The following is a 13,474-nucleotide window of genomic DNA, read 5'->3' on the forward strand; positions in this document are numbered from 1 at the left end:
TATTTCCTATTGGTTTTTCTGAAAATTATCTTCAAAGTCATGTCCCGTTATCTCCAGTGCTCTAGACCTTCAGCATCCCTGAATTCGATGTTAGACCATGTATTTGTTATATATTGAGTTCTCAACAGACTTTTTTAAAATTTATTTTGGAGTTCTCAACAGACTTGTAGGTCTCAAGAGCAGAGGACTAAACAAAGGGTTGCCTTCTTGGTCAAGAAGGAGAAAGTGACACCCAAATGAGCACAGGAACTATTCAAAAACTATGCAAAGCAGGAAGTGAGGAAAGGTTGTGTCAGAAAAAAATAAGCAAAAGGAATTTCAGGGATTTTACCTTTAACACACAAGAATCCACATTTGGAAAACCTCTCTTGGGAATAGAGTTGGAAAATAAGGAGAGACTTTGAAGAAGAGGAAGTGAAGAAAGGCCAATGAGAGATCATCTAATTATAATCTATGCACCCAAATAAATAAATTAGGGATGGGGTTGCATACCCAGCTCGACTAAGGGTGACAGGGATGGAACCCCACTCAATAGCAACCTGGCCACTGTTCAATTTCTCCAGAGCAATTGACTGGGAAAATGTGGGAAATAAATATTAACAAATTGTTTTATTCAAATCCTGTTCATTTTCATTTGTTTGTTTTATTGGTTTGATTGGGGACAAAATGGGCTATCTCGGGATTTTCTCCTCACCCTGAACTCAGGGATCACTTTCAGTGGAGCTCAGGGGACCATAAGTAGTGTCAGGAGAGTGAATGTGTGTTAAAGATAAAATTTTATTAATTTTCAAATGCCACAGAAGCTCTATCCTTTTCACACCAAAGCTTTCTGTTGCCTTACTCATTGTCATTGTCTTTATATGTCATCGTGAACTCTTGCCTAGATTCTTGAAGTAACTTTTAATAAAACATGCCCATTTTATATCACTTGATCACTTGACATCCCATTACTCATCAATTTGCTCAAGCGGGTGCCAGTAACGTCTCCATTCGTCCCTGTCGCATGCTAGTGTAGACAAATGGCATGTGCCATTTCTAGGAACATGAAGAGCCTCAAACCGATTGTTCAGGGTCTTGACAAATAAGTCTGACCATCTTGTAGGTGGGTGGCCATTTGGTCTTTCGATGTTCCGTGGAATCCAGTTGGTAACAGCTCTAGACCAGCGGTCATCTCCAAATCTCATTACGTGTCCAGCCCATTTGATTTTCGACTCCTTGGCAAACGAGACATCCTCCCTGATTCTTGACCATTGATGGAGGTCGGAACTCCAAATTCTTTCTCTCACTTGAGTAAAGCGTGATACTCCAAGCATAGCTCTTTAGATTCCTCTTTGGGAGACCCAAATAGTGTTCTCATCCTGTTTCCATAGGTCCCAGGTCTTTGAGGCATATGTTAATGCAGGAAGAATGGTGGAATCAAAGAGATGTGCCCAAAACCTGAGGTTCTTTGTCCTCTTACCTATTTCTTCGCCACTCTTGAAGGCATTCCAAGCAGCTCTCTTCCTCCTACGCAACTCAGGTGCCAGGTCATTCGTCATGTTGACTTCTCGACCTAGGTACACACAACTGTTGCATTCAGAGATGTTCGTTCCATTGAGAGAGAATGGAACATCAGAAACGAGACTGTTTCTCATAAACATTGTCTTTGTGAGATTCAGCTGTAGTACAACCTTTCCACATTCACAGTCAATTAAATACAGTAAATACAATGGGTCCCATTTTGTATAATGCAATATATATATATATGCATATATATATATATATATATATATATATATATATAGCACTGTAGCACTGTAGCACTGTAGCACTGGCCTCCCATTGTTCAAGTGTTCATCGAGTTGTTCATCGATTTGTTCATCGAGTTGCTCGAGTGGGTCCAGTAACAACTCCATTGTGAGACTTGTTGTTACTGTGTTTGGCATATTGAATATGTCCCGAGGAGCTTACCAGGCTTTGCCATGCAGGCGAGATACTCTGGGTAGCTTGCTGGGTTCTCCAAGAGGGGCAGAGAAATCAAACTTGGGTCAGCCAGGTCAGCTACATGTAAGGCAAATGCCCTACCACTGTGCATTTATAATGGGAACTTTGTGTGTGTGTGAATGACTTTTTAAAATTCCTCACATTGGTTCTTCATTCCACAGGAAATGGTGTATAAAGCTAAAGCCCTTACTGATTTGGTAACTGTTTACATACCCATATTCATCTCCACCTTTGCTTTAATTAGCACATCAATTACTTGCTAAACCATTAATGTTCAATGCTTTTTCTTTTCTCCAAGTTTTGTATGTTATCTTGCTCTTCAGAATGTTCCACCCACCACTTACTTCCATTAGAGAAATTATGTTCCTGAAATATTTGTTTCTTTTTTGCAACAAACATCTCTCGGGAAGGTTAACATTCATTTTTACCCACTACTTTATATGCAAAATGGGCTATATCTTCAGCTAATCTGCACAACAGTACATACATATTTTTAGAATTGACTAGTATTTATTAGGGGAAATAACTTTTTCTCCTACCCCACCCTAATGCTTCTCTAGTTTCTAACACATTATCAGATACATAGTCAGTAATTGGGAAATGCCAGTTAAATACACTAATTACTTTTCCATTAGTAACAAAACCACTCTGTGAGTTAGAAGTAGTTGTTATCTGATTTTACAAGTAGAAAAGCTCTGTATAAGAAGCAATAAATTATTTTTCAACATGACATGGGACAATGATCCAGTAGGTTTCAAAATTAGACCTTTATCTACAAAACCAATGTTATATCTGCTATATTTCAATTCCTGATTGTACTTATATAGGGTATTTTAGTGTCTCTTAAAATATTTTTTTCCTAAATACCTATAACCTAGAAGTGAGAAATCAAGTTTCTGGAGATGTTATTTTAAAAGAAAAAGAAAATCCATGTCTGTGTAATTTTTGTCTTTTCCCATGTCAAAATTTCTTCGAAGACAATAAAGAGATAGTACAAATGTGCTAAAAAATTGAGAGAAAGTCTATCACATACTTTGACTTAATAACTATATTTATAAAAAACTATTAGAAAATCTCTTATACATGTTTTCTTTTAATATTTTTAATTTTTTAATTTATTTCTGCATTTTTCTTAAAAATTATACTAGTAATAAAAAAGGAATTATGAATCAACAATGTATTCAGACAACTGGTCCAAACAAAGCTCAAAACTAGTACTGGCTGGAAGTCACCTCATTACTGCCAAATTGATTCTGGCAATCTAAAGACTCTGGGGGTGTGGGAACCACAAACATGGCCAGAGTGGCCACTTTCCAGGCCTTGCTACATCCATTTGACATCTTGAACACCAAATGTCCAAAACCCTTAGATGGGTGTCAGTGTTCCTCTGATACAGAGACATGAACAAGGTCTGAATTTGGAGAAAAACTACACTGAGATGAAAGCCTAATAGACTTGAGGTTTATCACAGATGCCTAAAAAATTGTATTTGCCAAGTAAATGAATGAACACCACCAGATATCTCAATTTAGGACCATCGTTCCTTTTTCATTTATTTTTGCTTCCATTTTAATTTGAAAAATTTTGTTCCAAATGTTTGTTTGTTTTGCTGGTTTTGTTTTCTAATGTCCATCTGTTCATTTGTTTAAGTAAAATCATTTTTTAAATTTTTGCTTCTATTTCTAGTTTTAATATCACATCTGCTTACCATATTTACTTTTAATTGATTTGTAGTAAATAGCTATTTCTTGATATCTGTGTCCTTTATCTTATGGTTAGGAGATAGTACATATAATTTTTAAAAATTTGCTCATCTTTTCCTTGAGAGCTGATTTTGAGGTTCTAGCAGGAAAGTATAATTACTTGTATATCCTCGGTCAAGAAAGGGCAGTCTCCAATACACAATCTCTCGTATTCCCAAGTCTGAAAACATTTTTAAAATCCCTTTAAAGATGTATGCTTATACAGTGCATGTTGAATTAGAGTACACACATATATACATATGTACATAAATACATATACACAAGCATATATAACAAACCCTAACAATGTCTGGATCTAGATAAAATTATCAGGTATTTGCTATACTACTGTCTGGAGCGATAGCACAGCGGGTAGGGCGTTCGCCTTACAAGCGGCCAACATGGCCGACCCGAGTTCGATTCCTCCACCCCCCTCGGAGAGCCCGGCAAGCTACCGAGAGTATTGGATATGCCAGACACAGTAACAACAAAGTCTCCAATGGAGACGTTACTGGGCCCGCTCGAGCAAATCGACGATCAACGGGAGGGCCTTTACCTTTACCTTTACCTTTACTGTCTGCTTTGTATGTTTTCATTTCATAAAACTGGAATTTAAAAAAACATTCATCAAATTTTCTGATAGTATTATGGTGGAGGTAGTAAGAGAAATGGAGGGAAGCTTGGTAATCTAGTAAATCCTATTGGTTTTGTTAAATCTCACCATCAAGAAGGTAGTCAAAGAGATAATAAAAATGATGTGGGCGCAGTGAAAGTAACACATAAAACAGGAACACAGATGACATGATTTTTTCTTTGACCCAAAACTTACAGAACATGCATTTTGAAAGGTAAAGCACAAACAAAATAAAACTAATTTTGTGACATTTATATAACACTATTCAAATGATAATTTTTCAGTAGCATAATTAAGTTAAAGTGACTCTTATCTTGCATAACCTCATATTAGCACAAGAGGCTGGTTTTAGACAGTCAGGATTATAATCTGCTTAAATGCATGCAAGATGCATCACCCTGGAGGCTTGTACTATAATGATCAAATTTAACACCAACACTAGGCCTGTCTTTTCCTATATCTATCAACAGTGTATCTTACATATAATTTATTCACAAAATAGAATAATTCACCAGAAAAAAAATTAAATGCCTGTAATTATTTTCTAGGCTGTTAGCCCAGTCATATAATTAAAAGCAGAATTTCTAGTTATAAATATGTTCAGGGCAACACACACATACACACACACACAAATCAGAATTTCTGATGATGATGCCCAAGTATGTTATTTTGCAACTTGTTTTTTTTTTAAAAAAAAAATATGGTTTGGAGGGCTTGGAAATACTCTATAGACGTCACAAAGAAAGGATGGGCATATGCTGTCTGAACCCATGTGCTCAGTCTCACATGACTGAGCACATGTGTCACCTGAACACATGTGTTGCCCGCATCTCCCCTCTTGAATGTGTACTTTCATGCTTTTATGTCTAATGCTGGCATGTGTGTAGGGGCTCTCTCCCCCTTTGGAGAACCTGCTTCTCTCTTGAGCAAGTTACTCTCTCTCCCTCCCTTTCCCTCCCTCCTTCCCCATCCAAAGCCTCCAAATAAAACCTGTTTTACTTCACTGCTCCTAATTTTTTTTTCTGCGAGGCAAGACAAGAACCCAGTAATGTTGAGTAAGTCTAGGACTGACTTTTCCTTCTTGCAAAGAGCAAATTCTCACTGCAACATCAGTGGCTTCCTGAGAAATCAGGTGGTGGGGATCAACTCCAATGGCAAGAAGACGGAAAGGACAGCAGGTGTGGCTTGACGGCCATATCATGGGGCTGTCGGGACTCTGGCTGTGCTGTGCAGAGGCTTAGTGCATACATATAACCCTACCCTCCTCCAGACAGTCACGGTATGGTAGAAAGAGATCAGGAGAAAGTGACTCATCTCTCTCCTCTCAGCCCCATGTAAGCCACCCATGGAGGCCACCTATTTCACCCATACTTCTCTTGCATACGTTTATGATTTAAGGAAAAGTGACTTTATACTGAACTTGATTTCTTTGCATCCCATCTTTCATATGGGTTTTTAATTTATAACACTGTCCTCCCATTGTTCATGGATTTGCTTGAGTGGGCACCAGTAACATCTCCATTGTGAGACTTGTTGTTACTGTTTTTGGCATATGGAATATGTCATGGGTAGCTTGCTTTGCTGAGTGGGTGGAATACTCTCTGTAGCTTGCTGGGCTCTCTGAGGGGTCTGAGGGGGGTGGAGGGAATCAAACCCAGGCTGCCGCGTGCAAGGCAAATGCCCTACCTGCTATGCTATCACTCTGGCTCATGGGTTTTTACTTCATACATTTTTTAATTAAATTTTTCTTTTTTCTTTTTTTTTTTCTTTTTGGGTCACACCCGGCGATAATCAGGGGTTACTCCTGACTCTGCACTCAGGAACGACAAGGTGAAATTATTCATTGTTTGTATTTCTCCTCCTGGCAGTGTTTGGGGGAACATATGTGAGGCAAACGCCCTACCCAATATGCTGTCACTACAGCCCCATTTTTTAATTAAATTTTTATACTCTTTCTCGTCTCTGTTGGGAAAATCCTAGAAGTGTTCAGAATCTAAGGGCTATTCCTGGCAATACTCACCCTGAAAGTCAGTTTCCTTCTTTTGTGCTAGGGTCCAAGATATGGTAAGGCTTGGGCCCAGTAGTCCTGGGGCCCCACAGGGTCACACCCAATGGCACTGGGGAATAGGGGCAATGCAATGCCTGGATTGAACTATTAGGAGTTGTGAATATAAAAAATGTGCTCTAGGCTCTAAATTATTTTCCTGGTTCTAATTTATTTTTAATTTTGAACACTCACCATCATCTGTTAGACCTGTGAGTATCCTTGCTTCCACATACCACCTTCTTTCCTCTGGTAATCTATTTTATCATTAATGCCCACTAGTTGTTGTCTATTCATCTGCTTTGGTTTCTTATTTGTGCACATAGGTGAAATTCTTCATTGTTTGCATTTCTCCCTCTAAATATTAAAAAAAAAAGAGAAAAAAGAATATTGTTTGTTGACAAAAAGAATCTTGCTTAGAAACAGACCACTTATTCTTTTTTTTTTTTAGTGAAACACCATGAGGTACAGTTATAGATTTACAAATTTTTGTGCTTGGGTTTCAGTTATACAATGATCAAGTACCTATCTCTCCACCAGCTCCCATCATCCACCACTACAGGTCCCAGCATCACTCCCACCCCCCATCCCCCCCATCTCACCCTGCCTCTGTGACAGGGCATTCCTTTTTGTTCTCTCTCTCTCCTTTTGGGTTCTGTGGTTTGCAAGAAAGGCATTGAGTGGCAATCACAGACCACTTATTCTCAAATTATTTTCTCAAAATTACTCTTACCCTTTGGGCAAATTATATGATTTTTCTAATCCTTGAGTTATTCATTGCTAAATTAGAATGATGATAACACATATTAAGTAATATTGCAATGGTAATGAAACAAAATAAAATACATAGAATGCATCAAGCATTTATTCAACCCACTTATGCATATCATCATTACCATTATTTCCAATAAGATGCATCAAGACATCTTAAAGATTCATCAAGACATCTTAAACTTAGAATGCCCCAAAGTAAGTTTGTCACCAAATCTCATTTGTTCTTCTTCACTAATCTTTATCTTAAAAAGCAGAATTATGATCTACTCATATCCTTAAGATTGGAGTTCAAAAGGAAACTGCTTTATATACACATATACATGCAAACATATATACACATATACATATATGGGATATATAGGCATATATTTGGGATATATATGGGATATACATATACATATATAACGGGATATAAGTGAATATACATATATAACCCTTTGTAGTAATGATTTCTCCTTGACAACTCCCAAATTTACCTTCTCTTATCTAGCTTTCTGATTCTGGCTTAACTAAGGCCATCATCATTTCTCAATTGATTGCTACAATAATGGCTTTTATCCAGTTTAGCTCACTCTAGTATAATCTCCACAGCTACCGTGAGTATCTCTGCATGGCAGAGTATGGCAAGCTACCCGTGATATATTCGATATACCAAACACAGTAACAAGTCTCATGATGGAGACGTTACTGGGACCGCTCGAGCAAATCAATGAACAACAGGAGGACCGTGATTTACAAGTAATAACTCTTTCAAATAGTTATCATTTTACTTTATATTTTAAAATTACAGATGCTGGACAGATAGTAAAATGGGTAAGGTGTTTATCTTGCATGCAGTAGACCCAGGTTCTATCTTTGGCATCTCATATGGTTTGCCAAGCTGAACACAGAGCCAGAGATCACAAGTAAATCCAGAGCACAGAGCCAGAAGTAATCCCTAAGTAACATCAGGTGGAGACAAAGGAAGGTAGGGAGAGAGGAAGGGGGAAAGGAAGGTAGGGAGGAAGGAAGGAAGGAAAGAAGGAAGGAAGGAAGGAAGGAAGGAAGGAAGGAAGGAAGGAAGGAAGGAAGGAAGGAAGGAAGGAAGGAAGGAAGGGGATGAAGGTAGGAGGGAGGGAGAGAGGGAGAGAAGGAAGGAGCATAGAGACCTAAAAGGTAGTATAAAAGTTATAGTAAAAGAGATACAAAGAAGAAAGTGAACGTAGCCCTTCAACAGAATTAGAAACTTAAGGGCATTTAAGTTACCTCACAAATAGAGAACTTTGACTTCAAAATACAAATGTTATGGGTGGATCCTGATGGTGACACTTGAAAAAGAATAAAGTCATGACTCCTAAATTGAGAAATAATTTAGAGCTGAATCTGAAGTTTCTTAATATTAAAGCTTAGTAAAGCAAATCAAAAAAATCTATGTGATTGTGTTTTGTACTTCACTCTATCACCGTCATCCTGTTGTTCATTGATTTCCTCGAGCAGGCACCAGTAATGTCTGTATTAGTCCTAGCCCTGAGATTTTAGCAAGTGCCACATTGGAGGCTCCTTCAGGGTCAGGGGAATGAGACTCATCATTGTTACTGGGTTTTTAGCATATTGAATTCGCCACGGGGAGCTTGCCAGACTCTGCCTTGCAGGCCGGATACACTCAGCAGCCTGTCTGGTTCTCCAAGAGTGAGAACTAGACAATAAGAAGTCTAGTTCTTCCTCCAGCTTCCGGGAGCTGGGTTTTATAGTCCCTGGGTCTTGGCTGTTGATGGGATAACACGGCACCAGGGGCAGTTGTTGGGTGTAACACCTACCTACTGGAAGATGGGGGATCTGGGTGGAGGAGGCCCAGTCCTAATCCAAGCAGGCTTGGAGATCTACGCCCCAGATCCCCGCACACCTGGGTTCCTCTGCTGGTTCCTTCATGCGTGAGGCTTGTCCGAATGTGTGGAGAGTGGTCTTAAGGATGGCTGTGGTTTTGTACTTAGACAAAATAATTACATATTAGAATGAAACTTAACTTGTTTATGTAATGATTTGATAGAGATAAAAATATGTCTTAATGACATTTTTGTGGATATTAGTTTTTAATTCTGCTAATACTTTTTTTTAAATGGTGCTCATAGGCCAGAGAGGTAGTATTGCAGGTAGGGTACTTATCTTTCATGCAGTTGATATGTGGGTTCTATGTAGCATCCCACATGGTCTCTTATGAACCCATATGGTTCAAAAACTAAAACTTGAGATTTTAAAAAAGTTGGTCCTAACGGAATAAATTATGAATTTTTAAATATTTGACTGTGGCTTTCCAAACTCGATTCCTCCACCCCTCTTGGAGAGCCCGGAAAGCTACCGAGAGTATTCGATATGCCAGACACAGTAACAACAAAGTCTCCAATGGAGACGTTACTGGGCCCGCTCGAGCAAATCGATGATCAATGGGAGGGCCTTTACCTTTTACCTTTACCTTTCCAAACTAGCTTCTTCAGTTTCACAAGTTGACGTACATTGATTTAGAATTGTGAATATTCTCTTTCTAAAAATTACACAAGTTTATATAAAAATTTGATATAGATTATAGAAAGGTTACCACTGTAGCATACCTGGTGTTATTTTTTGAAATATATGAGGGCATCAGAGACACTGCAATCCAGAAGAATATATCATCATTGTTTGCTTGTTTGTTTTGTTTGGGGACCACTCCCAGAACCCGACATATGAACCCACTGTATATTGCTCCATTCCTCCCAAGAAACTATCATTTTAAGATACTTTGATTGCTATCTATAAATAATTTTCCACGGGTAGTTGTCAGAGTTCCCAACTTATATTTGATTTACTTTTAACCTCTTCTTTTCCCTTTTGTCTTTATACAGAAGTGTCTTGCTCTGCATTAAACAAACAAAACAAGCAAACAAAATAACCATATTTCTAAAATTTCTCAAAAGTTCCACAGGTAAGACCATTAAAAATATAAATTCTGCCATCATCAAAATATGTCTTAGATAAGAAGTGAATTTTATGGAATAAAATAAGAAGACAATATGAGATTACCTTCCAGAGATATCTTTCCCAGCAGGTCAAATTTTTCTATTCCACCCCACCCTAAAGATGAGTGCATTTCACAGGAAATAGTTAGCTCTGAGAGAGTTTCCTGATTTCCACTAGATTCTTGAATTTAACAAATAAAGGTGGGACTTAGAACCAGAATAAAAGAAATTAAATGCTCAATTCAAACTTGAAAAAAACAGCAAATATTTTTTGGAAAATGCTGCTAAAATGGAGAGCATGTTTTTCTCATCTTATCTCCCCAATAATCTATTGCAAAGAAGACAAAGTACTGATTAGATATCTTAACCAGAAATCTTTGTTTGGATTTGCAAATCCAAACATGTGACATGTACCTAAGAATCCTTTTAAACCCTTCTGAAATCCACTGTGAACTCTAGACATAAACATTCAAAACTCTCTTAAGTTCTCAAAGCAAAGTTAAGAACAACAAATCCCAAAGTAAAATAAATATTCTAACACTTTTTCTTTATTCATAAACCTCATTATCAGATTCAGTATACTGCACTTGCAAATTTGTCTTAGATTTCACAAGAAATACAAATTGCGGAGATTCAAAAATGAATCTCGGAAGAGAGTGGCATGCTGTAGAGATGTCTCCAGACCCCAACTATTTAAAACTTTAGAATTCCAGGAGCATGTGGCCATGAAAGCGTCTGTACAACATCTCATACTATTCATAACAAGCAACACAAAATAAATTATTTAGCATCTGCCTGTGGGACAGTCTTGAGTGGTAGTGGGAAATTTCAAAAGAATGGGAGTGGGAAAGTGTAATGGTGGTGTGATTGGTGTTGAAATATTGAATGCGATCAATTATTATGAACAAATTTATGGAAATAAAATTGAAAAATTAAAAAAAGAGAAATACAAATTGCTTTATTATCTAACCAAAAAAAAAGAAGAAATAACTCTTTTAATATTTCCATCCACTTTTTAAAAAATTTTTATTAGTGAAACACCATGAGGTACAGTTGCATCCACTTTTCTTTTATGGGGAAATACCTAGATTTACTTAAGATATTTATTACGACTTTAGAAAATGATTTATAATTTTATGACTATTTCATTAAGATAAGGTGGGGGAATTACATCTCAAACTCAAGGAAGCATTTCTAAAATTTGACAAGAAATTAAATACATACATTTTTAAAAGAAACAATAACTTAAAGAATGGTATACACATGCTAGTTAGAAATTAGAGATTAAATATAAAACAAGAATAAAAGAGCACAGAATGGAAGAATCCAAAAGAAATAAGGCAAAAATATACTCTCATATTTATATTATTCTCAAAGTATGTATTTGATTGGGCTGGAGTGGTAGTACAGCAGGTAGGGCATTTGCCTTATACATGGCCAACCCGGGTTCGATTCCTCTGCCTCTCTCAGAGAGCCTGGCAAGCTACTGAGAGTATCCTGCCTGCACGACAGAGCCTGGAAAGCTCCCTGTGATGTATTCGATATGCCAAATACAGTAAAACCAAGTCTCACAATGCAGACGTTACTGGTGCCCACTTGAGTAAATCGATGAACAATGGGAGGGTAGTACTACAGAACTACAGTACTATGTATTTGATTTAACTTGACAGATAGGTCTTCATAGAAGCATGCTACATTTAGACTTTAACATTTGTAACCTACAGCAACATCCTAGCAATACCAACCAACATGCAGTCACTGTGGTTCTTCCAAGACCATCTTCCAATCCTCCTTGCATTGCTTTGCCCTCCCTCTGCCCTTCTTCTGCTCCTTTATCTTAATTGTGTCTATTACTGGCTCGCTATAACTTAGATTTCAATTTTCCTGAACTGTGGACTGTGAGATATACCAGCCAGCTGACATTTGTATAGCAGCCATCTGATCCACTCTGCATGTGAATATCACTTGGTGGTGAGTTATTTTAACTTTTATCAATACCATTCACCTTTCTCAAATAAAGTTGCTATCTGCTATTGTTTGTTTTTATTTAGACCTAGGTCTCCCAAGTGGTGCTCAGAGGATGGAGGCCCTCTCAATTCTCAGCCAAGTGGGCCAGCAGTACATGTGACAGCCCCAGTAGGCGGTGCTGCTCAGATACTGTCAATCAACTGGACCGCAGAGGCAGTGTTTGGAGGACCCAGAGATACACACATATATGGTTTGGGGTCACCATATAGTTGTGGAGATAAACTGGGGTCATCCATATGAGCCTTAGCGCCATTACTATTACTTCAGCACTTCTGTTGGTTCTTTTTTAATATTTTTAAAAAATTAATTAAAGAACCATGATTTACATTTCAACACCAACCCCACCACCAGTGTCAACTTCCCACCAACAGTGTAATCACGCTCTCCCACATGCCAACCTCCTCGCTACCTGCCACCTTGACGGGCACATTTCAAAGTTCTGTGGTTGTAGTTTAGATCTCATGTTTTCAGAGCTGTTGAGTCTGTGCTTTGGAATCATAGCTATACCACTGTCACACGTCATTGGTTTGATCAAGGCCTGTTCCCCAATTAGTTCCTTTCTCATCTTCCTTGCCTGCCTCTCCCCCACCCCCACCTTGATCTATTTCCTTCTCCTGCCTTTAATCTGGGGGTAAGTCTGATTTAGGCATCCCTCCCTTTACTACATTACGTTTCCTTATCCAGTATTCCTTTTTTTTAATGGATTGGGATTAATTAATTAATTCTTTAAATATTTGTATTGAATGATACATTTAAATATTGGAAGGTTGCATTTGAGATGATAAATAAATACAAATTCGGTCAACTATAATTATTTCAATGTATTGAATGAGGACATGATTGTTAATGTTCAATTACCAAGATGCAAATTTGACACCCATGATTAACTGTTTGCGTGTCATCCTTGCGCAGGGGCCATGCTAATCTTCTCTGTATCGTTCCAATTTTAGTATATGTGCTGCGGAAGCACAGCACAGAGGTAGGGCAAATGCCTTGCACGCAGCCAACATGGCCGACTCGAGTTCGATTCCTCTGCCCCTCTCGGAGAGCCCGGCAAGCTACCAAGAGTATCTTGCCCGCAGGGCAGAGCCTGGCAAGCTACCTGTGATGTACTCGATATGCGAAACACAGTAACAAAGAGTCTCATGATGGAGACGTTACTGGGCCCGCTCAAGCAAATCAGATGAACAACGGGAGGACCGTGATACCGTGATACAGTGATTAACTGTTTAAGAATGTCTTGTTTGTGGGCTGGAGCGATAGTACAGCAGGTAGGGCATTTGCCTTGTATGTGGCT

At 38.2% G+C, this 13,474-nt stretch overlaps 1 non-coding gene across 1 annotated transcript; it reads right to left on the bottom strand.

Moving 5' to 3' along the window:
• Positions 1–13,043: 13,043 nt before the first annotated feature.
• LOC130020873 (U6 spliceosomal RNA) lies at positions 13,044–13,147 on the bottom strand. Its single transcript, XR_008792068.1, has one exon. It is a non-coding gene; the product is annotated as a U6 spliceosomal RNA (small nuclear RNA).
• Positions 13,148–13,474: the final 327 nt, after the last annotated feature.

Source organism: Sorex fumeus, unplaced genomic scaffold, assembly GCF_029834395.1.
Source record: "Sorex fumeus unplaced genomic scaffold, SorFum_2.1 ptg000013l, whole genome shotgun sequence".
In the NCBI taxonomy this organism is placed as follows: Eukaryota; Metazoa; Chordata; class Mammalia; order Eulipotyphla; family Soricidae; genus Sorex; species Sorex fumeus.